The sequence below is a fragment of the Chelonoidis abingdonii genome, chromosome 14 (genome assembly GCF_003597395.2).
Source record: "Chelonoidis abingdonii isolate Lonesome George chromosome 14, CheloAbing_2.0, whole genome shotgun sequence".
NCBI classification, from domain to species: domain Eukaryota; kingdom Metazoa; phylum Chordata; order Testudines; family Testudinidae; genus Chelonoidis; species Chelonoidis abingdonii.
In genome coordinates, this window is record NC_133782.1 from 33,452,725 (window position 1) to 33,462,118 (window position 9,394).

At 57.2% G+C, this 9,394-nt stretch overlaps 1 pseudogene; it reads left to right on the forward strand.

Annotated features, from left to right (window-relative positions):
• The window catches only part of LOC116827366 (von Willebrand factor A domain-containing protein 5A-like), an 11,204-nt pseudogene extending 7,980 nt beyond the window's left edge, over positions 1-3,224 (forward strand).
• Positions 3,225-9,394: the final 6,170 nt, after the last annotated feature.

The window sequence follows — 9,394 nt, forward strand, 5'->3', positions numbered from 1 at the left end:
GTGGGAGGGGGAACCTGGGGCCGTAGGGGCAGCATGTGGATGGGGGGCTCAGCTGGGAGGGGGAATCGGGGGCTGGGCGGAATGGAGTGGGGGTAGAACCTGCCACTAGCAGAAGAATTCCAGGAGGGATCCCAGCATGGGGAATCCCAGTTGGTGGGGGGGCACCTGGATGCATGGGGAGGCATCATGGATATGGGCTAATGTCCCTTTGCCCCTCTCCTTGCCCCAGCTATCATGTGGCTCTGCTGGCCCCACCCTGTCCCCTAGGGTGACCCCAGTCTCCCTGGTGCTGGGCAGGTGAGACAGGGGAGCAGCCTGTGGGGCCTGGCCATTCCAAGCTGGCAGAGTGGGGCCTATGGGATGGACAGGTGGCCATACGGATGGACCCAGAACCGGAGACCCAAACAGATGGGGGCAGAGACCGAGAATCAGATAGATGGACCCAGACGGGGAGATGGAGACAGACAAACAGACCCCGTGAGACAGGCAGACCGACCCAGACAAAGGCAGGGACCAGAGGGATGGGTGCATTGTTGGCATGAGCAGGCTTGGCTAGTGGGTGCCTCTCGTCCCCCAGTGTCCTACCCTCATCCATGGGGCACAGCACCTCCCGCCCACCGCATCCCTTGGGGCTGGAAGAGGGGTCCCAGCTGGGGGGAGGGGCTGGATCCGGGGGGGTCCCAGCCCAGAGGCTGGGAGGGGATCCTGACTCTGAGGGAGCTAAGGGGAGAGGAGGGTGGGGATGGGTGTGTGTGGGGGTCCCAACTGGGGGGCAGGGAGGAGGGGTCCTACTGGCTTGTTGGCTCTAGGTGCTGGGTGGGGGAGGATTTTGCTTCCATCACTTAGCTTGTCTCTGTCTGCGTGTCCATCTGTCTGTCCCTCTCTCTGACCATCTGCTCCCTAGGGTTCGATTTGATGTCAGGCCATTTGCAGTACAATGCACCGTACACCTTCCCGGCAGTCATTCGCCTGGACAGAGGCAACCAAGGCCCCAGCAGAATGGTGGTTGTGGAGCATTCGAACCGATGCTACAAGCAGCACCCCCCTCCGAAGTGTCTGTCCTGGCTCTATCGCCTCTCAGAGCTCATCTGGGGGAGCTCCCGACGTGAGGGCAGCAAGTCCTGCAAACATGGCACCCCTCCAGAGACTGCGCCCCAGGAAGGTGAGGGGGGCAGGGGCTGGGAGTCAGGACTCAAGGCAGGTGGCAAATGCCAGGATGACACTTTCTCGGGTCAGAGACAGACATGTCCTGACAGTCCCGCAGCTGGGCAAGTGTTTAACAGCTACATAGAAAGTGAAGGAACTTCCTGGGCAAAACAGCAGTGTGATGCTGGGGGAGGGGGAATCCACAGCTGTTTTTTGTTTTTTTTTTTAAGTGTCGTGATGCAAATTATCTTGCAACAAAATAAATAAAAAACGAGGAAACTCACAGGCAAAAAACTCTACCCCATAACCCTGGAACAGGCATAGCTATAATATCGCTTAGCCTCTGTAACATCCCATTTCCCCTACACTCTTAGATGACTGTGTGTTTCCCCAGACATAGGTTTGTATCACAGGTTGTAGTGTGGGATGGTCCCAGGATCAGATTGTGTTTGAGAAACATCCTGGAGTTGTGGGATTAATGGCAGGGGCTGGGACATTCACAGGGGCCCAAGGGAGCTGGGTGCCTAATTAAATTGTCATCCCATGGGTGCAGGAAGGGGCAGAGTTCAGGGTGCCTAAGAAGGGGTTAATGGTGCTGAGAAACAGGTAAAGGACACCCATGGATGGGGCAGGGTTAAGGACACTCATGGAGGGGCACAGTTAAGGTTGTAGGCTGTCCTTAGCCTGGATAGGCCATGTCACTGTTGTGTAACCATGCCCCAGCCGCATCTCCCCACATCTCTCCCTAGAGGGGGCACCGGAAGAGTCTCCCCTGCTGAGGCTGGTGTCTCTGCAGAATGCTGATGGCTCGTGGGACCTGGACTCCCGGCTGGCTGCCTCACTGGGAGTGAGCGAGACCGACGCCAGGGGGAGGATGCCCAGTAAGGTGAGTGCAGGAGGGGACAGGGACAAAGGAGAGGTGGGGAGAGATGGGGCTCAGGTGCCATGAGTTGAGCCTGTTCGCTTGCTCCCAGGTAAGACTGGGGGTGACCCAGGCTGGGGGCGGGTCTGAGGGCAACTGGAACAAAAGACACTTGAACCTGGCTGGAGCCCAGTGGGTGAGACGGGCCCAGAGCAGGGAGCTGAGAACCCCCAAACGGGTTGGAGCATTGAATCAAGAGGTCCTAGGGCTGGGGGAGGATGGGACATGGGGAGGCCCAGGCTGGGCCCCCTCTGAGGCTGTCTCCCATCCACTGGGCTTGGCACTGGGTATCTGGGTAGGGGCTCCATGGTGCTAGAGCTGGGAACCTTCTGAATCTGAGGAGGGAGCACTGGATTGGGGGGTTCCCAGGGCAGGGGGATGGGGGCAGCGCTGGTGGGGTTCCCAGGGTGGGGGGATGGGGTGTTACCACTCAGGGATATGGGGGGGAGGGTGCACAGGGCAGATGCTGTCTCAGGCTGTCTCTCTCTCTCTCTCTCTCTCTTCCCCCCCCCAGGATGTGCCCCCCAGTGTCTGGGCCACGGTGCTGGCTGTGGTCTGGCTGCACGGCCGGGCCGCGGGGCAGCGCGACGAGTGGGAGCTGCTGGAGGCCAAGGCTGTGGGCTGGGTGCGGGACCAAGCAGGTGAGACAGGAGTGGGGGGTTGGAGGCAGGGCCCAGGGCCTCAACCGGAGAACCCTGGGCCCCATGGAAACCCCACAGCCCAGAGCCCTAGCCCTGCCTCCCAGGGCCCCATAGCCCAGCCCTCAAGAGCCCCTATCCCCAGTGTCTCCCTGTCCCGATCTCAGCACCCGTCCAGGGTCTCCTTGCCCAGCCCCCCAGTGCCTTTACTGCCCTGCCCCCCCATGCCAGTCCCCCACACTCTGTGAACTCTCTGCCCTTTGTTCCTAGGCCCGCCCCTGTTCCTCTGGCTGGTGTCTCCCCGCCACCCCTGACCCTCACTACCCCATTTCCCAGGCTGTTATTTCCCCCCCAACCACCTGAAATGCCCCCCTCCTCACTTTCCAGGCTGGTGTCTCCCCTACCCCCCTGGCCCTCGCTACCCCATTCCTCGACTGGTGTCCGTTCCCTCCTCCCCCCCTTTTCCTGACTGATGTTTTCCCCCTGACGCCCCCTTCTTGTTTCAGGGGCCCGGCTGAGTGAATGCCTGGAAGCTGCCAACACCCTGCTGGGATGCACTGTTGGCCCTGCCATCTTCAGGCTCTGAGCCCCCCTGCAGGATCCCCATTCCAACCTTTACGCTACCCCAACTCCAACTGGGAAGCCCCAAAGGTCAGCAGGGGGCACTGGGTGTAGACCCACCTGGCTGGCCTGTGCCCAGCCCGGAGCTATCCCTCTGCTGAGATCCCTCCACTGTCACCAGTTTGGCTCCTGCTGGCTGAAGAGGCACCATGGCTGCCCCCTGGCTCCACCCCACGCTGACCCAGTGTTCAGTAACCCCCACGCAGCTCACAGCTGCCACCTCCTCTCAGGATTTTGTGGGGGAGTCCTCTGGATCGCCCGTGTCAATGTCGCACATTTATTCGCTTTTTCCAAATGACTCTTCATAGGTGGCTGCACTGACCTCGCCCTGCATGAGCCATCGAGTGTAAACCTAGTCCCATCTACATGGAGTTCAGCTATTTGACAGACAGACTGACAGGATCTTGCGTGTCCAAACACAACTTCATTTGGTCATAATGGCAGATATCTCTTTGATAGACCGTCCGGAACGTGAACCATAGCTCAAGGATTTGCACACATTATTGATTTGCTCTATGTCCAAAGTAGACCCTGTTTGGTTGGCAGCTGGTGTTCAGTGGGGAAGGCTGACAGGTGGAAGTGGACAGCAGAGAGAGGATGCTGTGTGTTGTGAATCTGTCCCCATTCACCAGCTGCTGAATTCTCTACTGAAGGAAGAAATGCTTAAAACCTGGCCATCCATCCTGACGGCCCATCTTGCGCAGTGGCAGGCTCTTCTCAGGACATCCTGGGGCTCAAGCAAACACTGGAAGAGCTCAGCTCTTTAATTCTCCAGGGAGAAAGTGTTACGTTTATCAAGGAACTGCCCAAAAATAGCAAAGCACCAAACAGTTTTCCCTCTTCGCGTTAATCAGCGTCGACCCCCCTCGAACTGCTCTCACCACGTGCCTCTGTGCTGGGTCGTGTCCCTAGTTCAGCCTTTCTGTGTCTGAGAAGGCAGCTCAGCCAATGTAATGCACAGCCCCCAGATCCCGTCGCCGCCCCGTGCCCCTCATTGCACGGAGGCTCTGGGGAAGGATCAGGAGACCAGGTATTTGATCGATTGCCTTGAGCCAGCACTGGGAAGGAACGCAGCCCTTTGGCTGAGATTCCCCCCAAGGGGAAGATGGAACTCAGAGATCCTAATTCTCACGACCCACTATGAACAGTGGGACTTAGATGCCATTGGTGACATCCTGACTCCATTGAAACCAAATGGCCTTTTGTCTTCCACTCCAGCAGGTGCAGAATTTCAGCCTGAGTCTTTTCAGTGGCCTTCAGATAAACTCCATCGACAGAAGCTGGTTGCCTAGTTCCCATAGGCTCCTTTGGAAAGCCCAGTTAGCAGCTGACTTCAGTGGCCTTTGAGGCAGGCCCTGTTTATATATCTGAGCCTTTAGAGAGAGAGAGAGAAGATCCACATGCAGAATAACACCATCAGGTCATACGACTGTCTGTACTCACACGTCCGTGGCCTCATGTAGTGTAGTACAGCCAGTAATATCTGAACAGTCCAGCATGTTATGCTCTGTCCATGCCCATCTGGTCCCCGGTTCCTAGCTGCTCTGCTTGGCCCTGGGTTGGCTTTGGGTGATAGGGACTAGAACAGGGGCCTGGCCCATGGCGTTCCTGGGTTCTGCTCTGGTTCCTGGAGGCAGAGATGGCCTCGTGGGTCGAGTGGGGGGGGCTGGGACTCAGGAATCCTGGCTTCTCCTGTGGTAAAAGCATCACAGACACTAAACAGATGTAAACACACTGAGCAGAGCAGGAGTCACCCTCAGTCTTACAGGGCCTTAGTGGGCCAGAGTCTTTCCCACCCTTCTGCCAGGATGCAGGCCCCATGGCTAGAAGGTCCTGGCCATGTGATGGGTCTGAGCGAGTTCCTGCTCATCCTTTCAGAGCCAAAGGCCTTTCTTTAGTTCCTTGGTTCTGGAAAGTCAGCCTGGCCCAGTCTGTGTGACCCCCCGCCCCCGCCCCAAGGGCGTGGAACTTCTCTAGAGCCCTGTCTCTGGCAGCATGTCTGGATGGCATCAGGAAACCCAGGCTTGGAGACAAGGGCTTTCCAAGTGCTTGAGCGTCTGCACTGCATGGGTAGCCTGGGTGTGTGTGCTTGCTGGACTTGGCTCTCATGGCTGTGCTAATACGTCCACACTGCACTGCGCAGACCCTGGAAACAACAGGGCTTGGACTCATGTCTCAGCTGGATTTGGGCTCTGCCTCACCCGCCTTCACTGCAGCGTAGGGCCCTGAGTGCTGACGGTGCTGAGTCAATTACTGACCCAGAAATGGTTCTGAACAAGAAACAGCTCATATCAAATAGCTAGTTCACGTCTCCTCTTGCTGTGAGTCGGGCAGGGGAACCTAGGCTAGGACGAGAGGCGTTTGTCCAGCCTGTTCTTAAAATCCTCCAGTGACAGGGACTCCACCACCTCCCTGGGCAGCCTGTTGCAGAGCTTCACTCCCCTGAGAGTTAGAAAGTGTTTCCTGATATCTCGCCTCAATCTGCCTTGCTGCTGATTCAGTTCATTACGGCTTGTCCTACCTTCAGGGGACATGGGGAACAACTGATTCCCGTCGTCTTTAGAACTGGCCATAAGGTATTTGCAGACTATCAGGTCGCCCCCAAGTCTTCTGTTCTGAAGACTAAACAGACCCTGTTGTTTTTTTTTTTTAAAATCTTTCTTCCTAGGTCAGGTTTTCTAAACCTTTGCTCACTTTTTCTGCTCTCCTCTAGACTCCTCCAATTTATCCATGTCTTGCCTAAAATGCAGCGCCCAGAACTGCAGCTGGGGCCTCACCAGCGCCGAGTGGAGCAGGGCAATTCCCTGCCGTGTCCTACCTACGACCCTCCCGTTAATACAGCCCAGAGTGAGATTAGTGCTGCTGGCCTGTGTTACACAGGAGGGGCAGAGGAGATGGTCTCATTGATCAAGGCCAGAAGAGCCCAGTCAGTCATCTCCTCCTGTCCAGTCTCTATAATGCTGCTTCCTTCTCATTCCTTATCCTTTGCTGCCCTCTGAGGACTGCATGAAGCAACCAGAATTTCATTGACAGCTGCAGTATTTGCTGTCTTTTCTCTTTACCGGTTTGCTTCCAAATGCTTCTCTCCCATTTGTCAGTCCAAACGGCTACACACCAAGGGCTGGTTGGATCGGTTCACAGGGTGCCAGGCACCCGCACAGATTTGCCCTTGTATTGTTAATTCACCAGCAGGTAATGCATGTAGGTGCCAGTCCTAGTGAAACGGGGGCCCATGGGATTTTGGCCTTTGATCTCAGCGGGGACAGGTTTTGCATCCACTGTCTATCTAGGAAGGTAAATGCTTCTGATCACTGTAGGGGTTGAGCAGGGATGATGTGATCCCAATGGAGCTACAACCAAATCACGTCAACTGAGGATCTGGCCCCGTGACCCCAATGGCACGACGACTGATGGACACCAGCTGAGGATCTGGCCCACAGATCTTAAGTTGAGATTTTCCAGTTCTGACTAAGGGATTTGGACACACAATTCCCATTAAATTTAGTCTGAAAACCTCAACCTAAGTGACCCGCTCAGGGGCACCCAGGGAGCAGGAGTGGCTCCAGGCCCCAGCACGCCAAGCACGTGCTTGGGGCGGCAAGTCATGGGGGACGCTCTGCCAGCGCCGCGAGGGTGGCAGGCAGGTTGCCTCCGGCGGTTTGCCTGCGGAGGGTCCGCTGGTCCCACGCTTCAGTGGACCTCCAGCAGGCGTGCCACGAAGGTGGCAGGTCCACGAAGCCAGGGGACCAGTGGATCCTCCGCAGGCAAACCACCGGAGGCAGCCTGCCTGCTATGCTTGGGGTGGCAAAATCCCTAGAGCCGCCCCTGCCAGGGAGCCTGCAGCAAGGCCAGGAACAGAGCTCTTAAGTTCCAAGGGCCTGTCTGATGCCTCAAACATATGCCCAGCCGTCATCTCCCCACTGGGGTCTCTGGCATGTGCCATGCACAGACGAGGCTACGTAGCAATGCCCCCTTCTGGCCTTAGAGCAGCTGGGAATCTGCAACTCTCTTAGTGAAACTGTTGCAAGGCTGTTCAAAGCGATCGTTTAGCAGGTGGCTTCCTGTTCCTCTGGCCTAACTCCCCTAGAGAGGACTAGAACCTGGGCATCTAAACCTCTTAAGCAGTTCGGAAACCTTTGCCTTAATGTCTCGGTTTTAGCCAATTTTTTTCAGGCTTGCTGGGCAGGCCTGAGATGTCTGGCCAGGGATTTTTTTTCCTGGCTACCTTGAGGCACCTGAATTTGAAAACTTCTGTGGATGGGATTGGGCTGAGGGCGCAGAGGAAGCCTGGGCAGCTCTGGGATCACAGTGAAGGTGTCTGGATCCCCATCAGGTGCTCCAAACTGTCGTTACTATGAGTTCTTCTCCTTTGCCAAACTTACGCCAGTGAGAGCAAGGTTAGAGACTGACCTCTGGAGACAAAGCCAGTCTCACGTGCCCTGATGTATAGCAGCATCAGCCCCGGTTAAGTCTGATTTATACTGTGAAGATAGAAGTGTAAATGTTTTTGATGCTATATAACTGTGTGTGTATGGGAGAAAGGGGGAATTTTGGGGTGTTATTATTGTGACCCTGCTGTGTGCCTCAGTTTCCCCATATGCAGCGTGGTTGCCCAGCAGGGGCAAAGGACTCTGTGTTTTCAGGAAAGGCTAAAAGACACAGGCATTGGTGACACCTCCCTCCCCAGGGGGAATGAAGAGTTGTTAAGGAACCGGCTAGAACCAACCCATGTGAACAAGGTGCCCAGTGACCTGATGCCAGGGCCGCTGCCACTGGATCTCCACTACTGTCTCAGCAGGGAAGCAGAGCAAAGACCCCAGCTGGAGAAGGAAGGACTGGGGAGCTGGGAGCTGAGGGGAAGAGGTGGCTTCTGGGATATCTCTCTCCTGGGAATGGCCTATGGAGGTCAGACAGACACAGCCAGAACACAGGTTGCTACTCCAGCTGGGGTGGGCCCTGGGCTGACCGGAACTCACGCTGCTTTCACTTTCATTTCTCTGTGCCAACGTGCGAAGTGCCAATGCTGTGTCCGAGTGACTAATAAACCCGGCTGTTTCGTGTGCGCTGCTTGAGTGTCGCTGCAAATCACGGTGGAGGCGCTTCGGTCCCTGCCGAATGGCCATGCCTCTCCCTGGGGTCCGGCTCCCTTGGCCTCACCTCATGGAGCTCATGGGGGGAGGCAGGAGGGTCAATCCAAGAGGCAGTGAGGCTGCGTGGCCTCCCCTGAAGGGAGAGTTGGACTCCCTGGGGGTTCAGCAAGGGGCTGCTTCAAAGCTGGGGTGTAGCACTGATCCTGGGGATCCCGGACAGTATGTGAGGCTGTTCCCCCTGCTGGAGGCTATCAGACCTGGGGTGTGTGTGTGGAGTCCTCGGCGGGAGGGAACGAGACCTGCTCAGTGTATGGGTGCATCCCTGTGTCCTCGGCTGCTGCTCGGTGTGTGTGGGTGTGTGTATTTCCCTTCTGTGCACCTTTTGAAAAGAAAGGTGCCTGTTCTTTGTGTTTGAAGAGGTGGGGGGCGGGGGTGATGCATGGAGACCACTCAGTTCTGCCTGGGACTGGTCAGCCAGGGGCTGCTGGAGTGCAGAACGCAGCAGAAATACCAGCACGCTCAGGACGCTCTGGGGTGGGGCTGGGGATGAGGGGCTCAGGACTGGGGCAGAAGGTTGGGTGCGGGGGGTGAAGGCTCTGGGGGTGCAGGCTCTGGGGTGGGCCAGGAATGAGGGGTTTGGGGTGCAGAACGGTGCTCCAGGGCTGTGGAGGTGAGAGAGGACTCCCCCCAGTACTCTCTCCCTGCAGCAGCACCTGGACTGGGGGGGGTTGGGGGGGGAGAGATGCGCCTCTCCCTGCCACAGGAACTCTGGGGCTGGGGCTACACGATAAGCACCCCTCCCCTGTCCCCAGCAGGTCCTGGCCTGGGGAGGGCTGCCCCGGCCGTGCCTGGGTCTGGGCTGCTCTGGCCTTGTCGCCCCGGCTGCAGCAGGTCCGGGCTGCAGGCTGAGTTGGGCCTGGGGGAGTGAGGACCGGGCTAGGTGGGGCAGGTTCCCTGAGGTGGGAATTTCCACCAAC